The sequence below is a fragment of the Populus trichocarpa genome, chromosome 3 (assembly GCF_000002775.5).
Source record: "Populus trichocarpa isolate Nisqually-1 chromosome 3, P.trichocarpa_v4.1, whole genome shotgun sequence".
NCBI classification, from domain to species: Eukaryota; Viridiplantae; Streptophyta; class Magnoliopsida; order Malpighiales; family Salicaceae; genus Populus; species Populus trichocarpa.
This window is the reverse complement of record NC_037287.2, coordinates 1,601,407-1,614,774: the sequence shown is the minus strand read 5'-3', so window position 1 is coordinate 1,614,774 and position 13,368 is coordinate 1,601,407. Positions and strand designations below refer to the sequence as shown.

General features: G+C 34.6%; 1 pseudogene; it reads left to right on the top strand.

The window, feature by feature from the left end:
- Positions 1-13,368, top strand: part of LOC18096611 (uncharacterized protein At4g06598-like) — a 33,427-nt pseudogene that overhangs the window by 10,624 nt on the left and 9,435 nt on the right.

Genomic DNA, 13,368 nt, shown 5'->3' with positions numbered 1-13,368 from the left:
TAAAAAACTTAGATACTTCCCAATCACATCTAGACTACAGAGGTTATTCATATCACCAAGGACTGCTGAGCACATGACATGGCACCAATCACATGATGTGGTTGATGGAGTGATGGTGCATCCTTCTGACGGCGAAGAGTGGAAACACTTTAATAGTGTGCATCCTCACTTTTCAGCTGAATCAAGGATTCAACCCATTCGGGTCATTTGCTTCTCCTTATTCTTGTTGGCCGGTCATACTGACGATTTATAACTTGCCATCGGGGATGTGTATGAGGCCAGAGTTCATGTTTTTATCTATGGTCATACCAGGTCAGAGCAATCCGGGGCGGAATATAGATGTTTGTCTTCGTCCGTTGATTGATGAGTTGACGCAGTTGTGGTCCTCTAGAGCTTTGACTTATGACATCTCGAGGAAAAATAATTTTGTTATGAGAGCGGCTTTGATGTGGACTATCAATGATTTTCTAGCTTATGGAATGCTTTCTGGTTGGAGCACGCATCAGAAACTAGCATGTCCATACTGTATGGAAAAAAACAAGGCATTCACGTTAAGAAACGGAGGTAAAGCTTCTTTTTTTGACTGTCACCGTCGTTTCTTGCCACATAATCATAGGTACAGAAAGAACAGAAAAGATTTCTTTGTTGGCAGAGTTGAAAAGGATATTGCACCCCAGCGTCTTTCTTGTGAAGAATTGCATGATGTTGTAAAATTGTACGGTGACATTGTCTTTGGTCTCCAATCAGGTAAGCAGAAGTTCCCTGGTTTTGGTTTGACCCATAATTGGGTAAAGCGAAGTATCTTTTGGGAGCTTCTGACACGACCAAAAGATTGATGTCTTTTCCCAAGTGCAGGAGTGTCGAAGTAATAAATAACCCGGCAAGACCGAGGTCGAACCACAGGGAGGTTAATTGTATAAATTATAGATAACAACAACAATAGTAACAACAATAACAATGACAATAATAATAATAATAATAAAGATGAAGAAGAAGAAGAAGTTGATGAGAACTTTGAGATGGAAGATTAATGTAAGGATTAAACAATGATAATAACAAATATCAAGGTTAGAGGATCCACTAATGGTATTTCAAACAAGTATAGTATAAACTCTTATTATTCAATTGGAAACCACACACAAGGAGGTTCCAATCAGATTATAAATTGTTAACATGATTACATTAGTTATCTTATTCGAATAATGCTAATACTTGTAAATGTTGTCAGGCATTCATGATTATAACTTATGTTAACAACAAATCAAGTTCTTTTCATAGCTCAGGTGTCGGTTATACCATACAGTATGGGCTATGAAAGTGCCAAGTATTTGTTGTACCAAGTGTTATACAACATAAATCTAGATTAACCATTTAACAAGCAAAGTATTAAAAGTGAACAAGATAACAAATATAAAGCATGTTAGTATCCAACATTAAGGTCCATGTTAAGTTTATATTATACTTATTCTTACACCATTAGTGTACCCTTTTCACCTTGACATAATTAACTTAGCTAAACATAATGAAAGAGAGAAACATAAATAAACAAGGAAATGAAAAGCATATGCAAGAAATTAATATAAGCAAAACTTAAGCATTACAAAGTATAAAGAGAGAGCAAGAGCATGATCTTGATCTTAACACCAAGATGCCTAAATACATGGCAAATACCTCCTTTTATAGGCCAAAATTCAGAACTATTGATTTGTTGACTAATTGATGAGTGGGTGGCCACATCTTGACTTGGTGACAATCCTTATCTTCTTGTCTACCAAAAACATCATTGATAATGTCAGGATTTGAATAGATTCTCCCAATGAAGGTTCTAGGAAATTGTCTCAGCTTTCCAGGAAAAAAAAGATGAGGTCATTTGGACTTCTAGAACTCGAGATATGGGCTGAACATTGAACAGTGTCTGGGCTGCAGGACAGATTCGGACTTCTCTGTTGTTGCTACCATTTGGACTTGAAAACGGTCTTTTAAAATCTTGGGATCCACATGAAAGTTGTATACCTATGTCTTAGCTTTCCATCCATATAAAATGAACCTAAATCCAAGATCTAGAGCTCTAGATATGACCCAATTACCGAACAGTGTTCCAGTTTGGACTGCACCAGCATCTCTTTTCTAAGTTTGGCCATCTCTTTGTCCTTTCAATTTCAGTACTTTAACTCATCAATAAATTCTTTCATTTATGTGATAGGCCTGCATTTAAGATGAACATTTACCATAAATTAAAGGTATCTTATATTATTAGATATGTTATTATAAAACATGTTTTAGTTAAGGAGTTATTGATACTTCAAGTGCAAAATGATGATATAAAACCTTGATAAAAATGCACTTTTAAGTACTAATCACACCCCCTAACCAGCTTATTACTAGTCCCTAGTAATCAAAGCGTTAAAATAGAAAAACAATTTGCAAATTCCACAAAGCAAGGCATTCATCATTCAACTTCCATTAATCTATCCAGATAAACAAACTCTCATTAAATTTATATATATTTGCTCAATACCTTTTAAACAAAATATTAATAAACCTTCCTTGTTATGTGCTCAATGTATGAAAACATAGATGATGGGGCTTTTATTGGAAGAAAACAATATTTTGTTCTAATGTTTAAGGTTAACTTCCTTGGGTTAGGATTATTATTACTATTATTTTTTTTCTTTTTTCTTTTTTTGAAATATATATAACTTAAAACACAATGCATCTTTAACCCATGTAACGAGCTTTCGGCTAATGACTCCCAGACTAGTTGGTCTTAGGGCATTAAGTGTTGAGACACCCCTACAAGCTTAGTAACTCGGGTTGTAGATACTGATACGTAGATAGTGCAATGTTTGATTCCCTTAAGCTTTTCTCCTTAACCCATGTAACAAGCTTTGGGCCAATAGCTCCCAAGTCAGTTGACTTTAGGGTATTAGGTGTTAAAACACCCCTTCGGGCTTAATTGTTTAGGTTAGGGAGGCTACGAAATCAAACTTATCTATGTTTTTATTATCATCATTTTCTTCTTTTTTTGTGTGCAAATTATAGACTATCCCTACCCCTTAGTTGTTACCTTTAACAAAAGAACATAAATAATGTAATAATCCAATGTGCAACCCACAATCATATGTTAAAGTGTGTGTGTGAAAATGAAGGTTTAAGAATACTTGTTAAATGAGTATATGAGCAGAATCAAGTGATAACAATGCGAGAGTTTGTAAACCTGAATATTTCAAGAAGTATTCTAATATGCCTTGTTATGAATATTGCAAATAACCATTGGAAAATGTTTACTAAGATGCGTCTCAAGAGTCACTAAAATTTCCCCTTACTCTGCCATCCTAGTAATAACAGTTTTGTCAAATGGTTTTGATAATAGCAAAAACAGTTAGTAAGTTAGTTTTTTTTTAATGTCAACTACTACCCTCTCCCCTCAACCAGAACGAGACATTGTCCTCAATGTAATAAGATAGAAAGATAGAGTATAGAAAACATCACCTGAAACAACGAACACTAACAAACCTGAAACACACTTAAACAAACATAAGAAATAACAAAACAAAATAATATGCTAATAATAAAACCAAAAGACACGGGAATTCATAAACAAAGGCTCAAATCCAATCTAAGCTTTTTACGGCTTTCCTTAGTTGACCAATTTATGCGACTCATGGAAGGATCAATTACAGGGGTGAAAGATTGTAGGTGGTCGATCAATTGTTCAGCAGTAGTAGCAGAGATTATGATTTGTCATGCCGAAGATGTTAGAAATTCCTGTTCCACAGCTTGATCAAGAAAAGACAACAAATTATCATAAAAACCATTAATATTTAGCAAACCTATAGGTTTATGGTGAATGTGAAGTTGGGCCCAGTAGGAAATATGAAAGATCTCTTCCAATGTGCCCAGACCACCTGGTAAGGCAATGAAGGTGTCAACATGGTTAAACATTGCATTCATTCGATCAAACATTGTGGAGACCTGTAGTTCCTCTCCAATTGTTTTTCCAATGATGTCCCCTTTTGCTAAAGCTTTGGGGACGACCCCCAAAACTTGATTTCCTTCTAAAAATGCAGCTATTGACACCCCCCATTAACCCAAGGCTACCTCCTCCATACACTAAATGAATCTTTCTCTCAGCTAATAGCTTACCACGATGATTTGCTGATTCTAAAAACTCCTTTTCTTTCCCAGGACTGGATCCACCGAAAACACAAATATTTCTGATGTGATGACTTGAGGAACCTGCCATTTCTACACACTTCTATATTTGTTAAATGTATGGGTTGAGTAGAAATGAAGGGAAGGAAAAGAAGATTTTATAGATGAGAAATTGAAGATGCAATCATACCACCTATATGTAGGCCAGCTGGAGTCTCACTCTCTCTCTCTCTCTCTCTCTTTATTTATTTATTTATTTTGAAAAAGCATGTGTATGTACAAGTAGTTGTGATTGTGGCTCACATCTTCCCTTGGTTTTACGTCCAAGAACGGCTTAAACGCCCTCTATGGGTCGAGGATAGGCTTCCCATCCAGTTTTCTTAAAAACTAGCAAACAGGGTCTTTTATAGTCAGATTTCCAAGACTATGTGGAGCATGTTCTTTATAAAAATTGGGTCATAAGTCATGAAATGCACCATACACATTGTCACCAGGATATGTCGCAAAAGTCAATAGAAGATTATCTAAAGATTCCTTATGTTTTGAAATAAATCCTGACTTTTGACAATTTTCACAAGCTTTGCAGAACACATGTGTGTCTTTGAACATGGTGAGCCAATAGAATCCAGATTGTAAGATTATTGCAGTCGTCCTTTTTGACGAGAAATGACTCCCACTTGCCTCAGAATGACAAAGTTTAATGACACTACTTACCTCATTGTCGGGAATGCATCTTTGAAATATTTGATCAGGATAATTTTTGAATAAGTAAGGGTCATCCCGATAAAAGTTCTTCATTTCGTTCAAAAACTTTACTTTGTCTTCGGTACTCCACTGAGCTGGCAAATCTCTTGTTGTAAGAAAATTGATATTTTTAGCAAACTAAGGCATTGAACTAAGAGAAAGTAAGGATTCTTCAGGAAAGTAATCATCGATTGGTGTGATGTCAGATGTCGAATCTATTATCAATCTTGACAAATGATCCGTATCAATATTTTTGGTGCCTTTTTCATTCGTGATTTCTTCCTGAGAATAAATCATTTGCAAATCTGCAAATTCATCAAACTCAATTTTACTCAAAGTAGATTCAAGTTGATCATGAACTAATTCTTCAATAATATCTACTTCTTGTAAATCATTATCATCTCCAGGTTGCTTACAAATGTTGAAAATATTCATCTCCAATGTCATGTTTCCAAAAGATAGCTTCATCAGTCCATTCCTACAATTAATCAATGCATTAGAAGTTGTAAGAAACGGACGTCCTAAAATAACAGGAAATGAATTACATGCTTCAACAGGTTGTGTGTCCAAGACAATAAAATCCACAGGGTAAATGAATTTATCAACTTGTACTAACACATCTTTAATTATTCCTCTAGGCACTTTTACAGATCTATCGGCAAGTAAAAGAGTTACAGAAGTTGGTTTTAACTCACCTAGATTGAGACTTTGAAAAACTGAATATGGAAGTAAATTCACACTAGCTCCAAGATCAAGTAAGGCTCTTTCAATTTTATGTTCTCCAATAAAGCATGAAATTGTAGGACAACCAGGGTCTTTATATTTCAAAGCATTATTGTTCTGAAGAATTGCACTTACTTGTTCGGCTAAAAAGGCTTTCTTTTTCACATTCAGTTTTCTCTTCACAATGCACAAATCTTTCAAAAATTTAGCATAAGAAGGAACCTGTTTAATAGCATCCAACAAAGGTATATTGATCCTTACCTGTTTGAAAGTTTCAAAGATTTAAAAGTTGTGATTGACTTTCCTTTGTTTGGTCATGGCATGAGGGAATGGAAGTGCTGGCGAAGAATCAGTCTTTTCTTTACAATGTTCAAATTCAACCCCTTCCTTACCCTCAGAGATTGACTCATCATCTTTCTCACAAGGTTCAAGAATGGATTTTTCAATAACCTTACCATTGCGAAGAGTGATGACTGATTTTGCTTGATCCATGTGTTGGCTTCCAGAACTACTTGCATTCACATTGTATTGCCCCTTGGGATTTTGTTGTGGTTGAGATGGAAACTTACCTTTCTCTTGGAAACTGAGAGCAGATGTCAATTTTGCAAGAGTATCTTTAAAATCTGTCATGCTTTGAGCAAGTTGAGTGTTGATCATCTCTTGCTTTTCCATGAATGCATGCAATGTTTCCTCAAGATTTCTTCTAGGAGGTGGAGCATAAGGAGGTGCATATCCATGAGAATTTTGAAAATTATGGTGTGCTTGAAACGGTGGCTGTGAAGTTTGTGCATTATTGTTATCACTCTTCCAATTGAAATTTGGGTGATTTCTCCAACCAGGGTTGTATGTTTGCAAGTATGGGTTATGATTGGGCCTTTGGAAACTGTTTAAAGCATGGGCTTGTTCATGGAGACATTCCTTAAAAGAAGGCAAAGTTGGACAGTCATTGGTTGAATGTTCATTGGTTTCACATATTTGACACACAATGTCTTGAATAGATTTTAGTTGACTACTCTTTTTTAATTCTAGTGCCTTGACTTTTTTAGCTAAAGATGCAAACTTGGCTTGGAGGTCATGATCTTCCCTAAGGTTGTACATACCTCCATTAGATGTATAAGGTTGGGTTTTACTTGGTGCCTCATAAGTTCCTGTAGTGTCCTAATTTTGCACATTTTCAGCTAGCAAGTCTAGGTATTCCATGGCTTCATTAGGGTCTTTATCCTCAAAAGTTCCATTGCACATCAATTCAACCATTTGCCTATCTCTAGGAGTCAACCCTTCATAAAAATGTGAAACCAATCTCCATGTTTCAAAACCATGATGAGGGCAAGTATTAAGCAAGTCTCGATACCTATCCCAATATTGGTAAAATATTTCTCCTGGTTTTTGAGTGAAAGTGATTATTTGTCTTTTGAAAGAGTTTGTTCTGTGAGATGGAAAAAACTTCTTTAAAAATTGTTGTTGCATTTCATCCCAAGCACGAATGGATCCAGGTCTCAAATTTTGTAGCCAAGTTTAACTTTATCTTTTAATGAAAAAGGAAAAAGCTTTAACCTAATGGTGTTCATGCTACAATTTGAGTCATTATAAGTGTTATAGACCTCCTCAAATTCTCTTAAATGCAAGTACGGATTTTCTAAATCTAAACCATGAAAAGAAGGTAAAAGTTGAATAATGTCTGGCTTAAAATTAAAATGAGATGCATCAGGGGGAAAAACTATGCATGAGGGTGCACTTGTTCTTGTGGGATTCATGTGGTCTCTAAGTGTTCTAACCCGAATATTCTCATTATTCTCATTAGGAAGCGATTGGTTATCTTCTTCGGCCATATTTTCTGAAAATGATGAGGATACCCTACAAAGTCTACCACTTAATGTACGTGACCACACTCTCATGCACGTGTAGGAAGAGAATAAAAGGAAGAAGAAAAGAAAAAGAAACAAAAGAAAAGAAAAGAAACAAAGTTAGATAAAATAAAAAGTGAAAAGAGAAAATAAAATAAATACTATAATTTGTACAAGAATTTACCTCCCCGGCAACGGCGCCAAAAACTTGACACGACCAAAAGATTGATGTCTTTTTCCAAGTGCAGGAGTGTCGAAGTAATAAATATCCCGGCAAGACCGGGGTCGAACCACAGGGAGGTTAATTGTATAAATTATAGATAACAACAACAATAGTAACAACAATAATAATGACAATAATAATAATAATAATAATAATAATAATAATAATAATAATAATAAAGATGATGAAGAAGAAGAAGTTGATGAGAACTTTGAGATGGAAGATTAATGTAAAGATTAAACAATGATAACAACAAATGTCAAGGTTAGAGGATCCACTAATGATATTTCAAACAAGTATAGTATAAACTCTTATTATTCAATTGAAAACCACACACAAGGAGGTTCCAATCAGATTATAAATTGTTAACATGATTATATTAGTTATCTTATTCGAATAATGCTAATACTTGTAAATGTTGTCAGGCATTCATGATTATAACTTATGTTAACAACAAATCAAGTTCCTTTCATAGCTCAGGTGTCGGTTATACCATACAGTATGGGCTATGAAAGTGCCAAGTATTTGTTGTACCAAGTGTTATACAACATAAATCTAGATTAACCATTTAACAAGCAAAGTATTAAAAGTGAACAAGATAACAAATATAAAGCATGTTAGTATCCAACATTAAGGTCCATGTTAAGTTTATATTATACTTATTCTTACACCATTAGTGTACCCTTTTCACCTTGACATAATTAACTTAGCTAAACATAATGAAAGAGAGAAACATAAATAAACAAGGAAATGAAAAGCATATGCAAGAAATTAATATAAGCAAAACTTAAGCATTACAAAGTATAAAGAGAGAGCAAGAGCATGATCTTGATCTTAACACCAAGATGCCTAAATACATGGCAAATACCTCCTTTTATAGGCCAAAATTCGGAACTATTGATTTGTTGACTAATTGATGAGTGGGTGGCCACATCTTGACTTGGTGACAATCCTTATCTTCTTGTCTACCAAAAACATCATTGATAATGTCAGTATTTGAATAGATTCTCCCATGAAGGTTCTAGGAAATTGTCTCAGCTTTCCAGGAAAAAAAAGATGAGGTCATTTGGACTTCTAGAACTCGAGATATGGGCTGAACATTGAATAGTGTCTGGGCTGCAGGACAGATTCGGACTTCTCTGTTGTTGCTACCATTTGGACTTGAAAACGGTCTTTTAAAATCTTGGGCTCCACATGAAAGTTGTAGGCCTATGTCTTATCTTTCCAGCCATATAAAATGGACCTAAATCCAAGATCTACAACTCTAGATATGACCCAATTACCGAACAGTGTTCCAGTTTGGACTGCACCAGCATCTCTTTTCTAAGTTTGGCCATCTCTTTGTCCTTTCAATTTCAGTACTTTAACTCATCAATCAATTCTTTCATTTATGTGATAGGCCTGCATTTAAGATGAACATTTACCATAAATTAAAGGTATCTTATATTATTAGATATGTTATTATAAAACATGCTTTAGTTAAGGAGTTATTGATACTTCAAGTGCAAAATGATGATATAAAACCTTGATAAAAATGCACTTTTAAGTACTAATCAGCTTCCTTATTGGAAGACCAATCTTCTCCGCCATAACCTTGACGTCATGCACATTGAAAAGAACGTGTTTGAGAACATTTTCATCACCGTCATGGATGTGAAGGGGAAGAGAAAGGACAACATCAAGGCTAGATTGGATATAGCTTTGTTCTATAATCGTCAAAACATGAAGTTGGTTCGTGATGAGTCACGGGTCGCAAAACTAAGAGCAAGCTTCGTGTTAAAGAAAAACGCACAACTACTAGTCTACAAATGGCTTAAGAGTCTATGTTTTCCGGATGGACATGCCTTGAACATATCAAGGCTAGTTAATATGGAGGAATGTAGATTGTATGGAATGAAGAGTCATTACTGCCACGTGTTTATGCAAACACTCATACCATTAGCTTTTCGTGATTTGTTGCCAAAGGGGATATGAGATGCACTCACGGAGATCATTCATTTCTTTAGAGATTTATGCTCCAGCAAGTTGAATGTTGATCACATTGAGAGGCTTGAAACGAATATCGTTGAGACACTATGCAAACTTGAGATGATATTCCCTCCATCATTTTCTGACTCAATGGAGCATCTCCCTATACATCTATCGTTCAAGGCAAAAGTTGGAGGACTGGTCCAGTATAGATGGATGTACCCATTCGAACGGTTAGATATTACAGTTGCAATGTAATTCATATATAAAAGTATTTTCTTTATTTTTCTTCATTGAAAATAATTGATTAATTCAATGCAGGTACTTGTTCAATCTCAAGAAAAAGGTTAAGAACAAGGGGCATGTTGAGGCTTCGATATGTGAGGCCTATATTGTTGAGGAGATCTCAACATTTATCTCGTACTATTTCAAACCTCATCTGAGAACAAGAATCAATTGCGTTCCATGGTATGATGATGGCGGTGAAGTGTCTTCCAGTGGGAACTTGTCAATATTCTCCAATCCTGGATGACCCACACCTAAAAATGTAGTAAGAGGAAGATATTTGTAAGAAATAGAGTTCAAACAAGCACACAATTATGTTCTATTTAACTGTGATGAGCTGAGACCTTTTATTCAGTAAGTGTATATATATGTAATACTAATTAAACTTTGTCAATAATATACTGTTAATTAGATATTGTAATATAATACACTCATTACCACTTGCAGGGAATCATTGACAATATTTGCTGTCTAATAACTCACAGCTGACCGAATCCCAGATCTTTCAATTACACGATGAATAATTTGCCACATGGTTCAGAACACATGTAAGCACTATCACAAACTCATTCTCACTTGCAAAATTATTGTATGCATGTCATTACATAATTCTTGTTTACTGTTCATTAATGTACATTATATACAAGGTTTATCAAATGGGAAGGGGTGCTGCCATGTCATTGTCTTCACTAAGCCTGGACCTTGAAAGAAAAGTTAAGTGCTACAACGGGTTTTTTTGTCAATGGATATGTTTTCCATACTAAAGAATACGAGCATGGTAGAAAGACATACAACAACGGTGTTTGTGTTAAGGGATCGACTAGTAGTGAGTTAGAAGTTGACTATTATGGTAGATTAGAAGAGGTCATCGAACTGCAATATCATAGCGAGCAGAATAGAGTATTTTTATTCAAATGCTATTGGTATGACACGACTAACAGAGGAATCAGAGTTGATTCGCACTATGGTCTGGTCAAAATCAACTCAAAAGCTAGATTCCGCAACGTAAACGATGTCTTTGTTTTTACAAAGCAATGTCAACAAGTTTATTACACATACACCCCTTCTTTTAGAAATGATCGATCAAGAGTGGATTGGGTGTCCGTTTTAAAAACAAAACCCAGGGGTCGTGTCGAGCTTGTTCAGGATGAGAATGAAGACACAAGTGTGCGAGATGAAGTCTTTCAAGTTAGTGAGTGGTTGAACCATATCGAGTTGCTCCTTCGGTTGACTTGGAAGAAAATTCAAATTTTCTTGTTTTCGATGATAGTCTTGTTGATGTTGACGCAAAGGAGTTGAATGTTGTTTTGAGCTCTAGCGGACAAGCAAATGTCGATGAAGATGATGACCATATTGAAGATTGCGATGAAGGTGATGACTATTCAATTGATGACGAAGAAGAAGAAAATTCTGACTAACTATCAGAATGAAGCCCTGTGTAAAACCTTTTTTTCATGTAATATAGATTATGGATGATATATTTTGTAACAAGAAATATGTATTGTTTAAGCACTGTTGTTATTGTTTTGTGCGATGGATAGTTTATCATTTAAGTGTTTGCAGGAACGTATATAGGCAATACAAATATAATTTTTCTTGTACACTTATCGACGTCCATACCGACGGAATAAGGTCTGTCGGCATTTCACAAAGAGTTCGAAAATAATTACTTGAAATACCACAATTACCGACGTCCATACCGACGGAATAAGGTCCGTCGGCATTTCACAGAGAGTTCGAAAATAATCACTTGAAATGCCACAATCACCGACGAATTTACCGACAGAATAAAGACCGTTGGTAATTTGTCGGTGGATAATATTATCAACCAAATCACCGACAGACTGTGCGAATTTCAAAGGGCGGTGCATTAAATGCATCTCTGACCGCGTGAGTATACCGACGGACAACGAAAAATATGGAGGGTAATTAAAAACGTTGGTGCGAAATTCAAAAATTATCGACGGATTTTTGAAACGTCACCAATGGACTAAATTAAAATAATATTTTTTTTATATCCATTGGTAAAACTACCCTATAAATCACAGCGTCCGCCCCTTCAGTTTATTTTTTCATCTCTTATGTTCTTCACCTTCAATTTTGATTTTTTTCCTCTCATTTCTCCAAGGCTTTCACCTACAATCTCAAGCAAGTGTTCTTGTGAATCTTCATCAGATTAAAAGGTATGTGTTTCCTCTATTTCATTTTACTTTAAGGGTTTTTTTTTGTTTTAGCTATTTTTTTTTTATGTTTTTTGTTTTGGTGTATTTTTATAATGTAGATAAAGTCTTGAAATCAATACATTATTAAGGTATGCATGTTTCATTCCTAAATTCTATAGTTTTTTTTTTGAATTTATTAAATATATTTTATTGTTGTATTGGCATAATTATTGAATAATTTGTTGAATTGTAATTGTTAATATTGAATTTACCTTAGAATAAGTAATTGAATATGTTGTTATAATTAGTAATTTTACTACATTATTGCATAATTTGTGTTTAATTATTTGCATTAATTTTAATTGTTAGTCTAGAGTTTTTGTTGAATTTATTGAATATTTTTTATTGTTTGTATTTATATAATGATTGAATAATTTGTTGAATTGTAATTGTTAATGTTGAATTTACCTTAGAATAAGTAATTGAATATGTTGGAATAATTAGTAATTTTACTACATTATTGCATGATTTGTGTTTAATTATTTGCATTAATTTCAATTGTTAGTCTAGAGTTTTTTTTTTGAATTTTTTGAATATTTTTTATTGTTTGTATTTATATAATGATTGAAAATGTTGTTAATGTTGAATTTACCTTGTAATTAGTATGAATGTTATATGTATAGATGTTATGTTATATACAATATTAGTATAGATGGAGTCAATTGGTTGTGGCTTTTGTCAATATTTGCAGGTTTGTGGATTTGGGTAGTATCCAGTATAAGGGAGGTGCTGTCGAATTTTTTTTAACATTCGAAGTTAATTATATAATTATTCGTATACAATTGTATAGATGCGTAGAACGAAAACCAGAGCTGATCGCTCACGTATGGTCGCAGCTAGTTCTTTTAGCAGCGAGGATGACGTATCCTTAGGTGCCTCTCAAGAAGAGGCACCTATGCCACCTGTACCGTCAACCGATGCTGCCTCTTCCAGCGCAGAAGTGGCGTGCCTTCGCAATGGAATCAGTTCACCCGCAAGTACGAGGCACAGTGGAAGGACGACCTTTCAATGTAAGTTTGTTAAGGTTTTAGTTTTTTCTTTTAAATTATAAAATAATTTATGAACAACTAATCAATATTTCATGAATTTAATTTATTTTTAGGTTCACAAACATTGAGGCCGCCCTAGTAATATCATCGGCGTTTAAATCGTCGATGGAGATTCTATTATTTCAATGGAGTCAGGTATTCAGACATCCTGAATG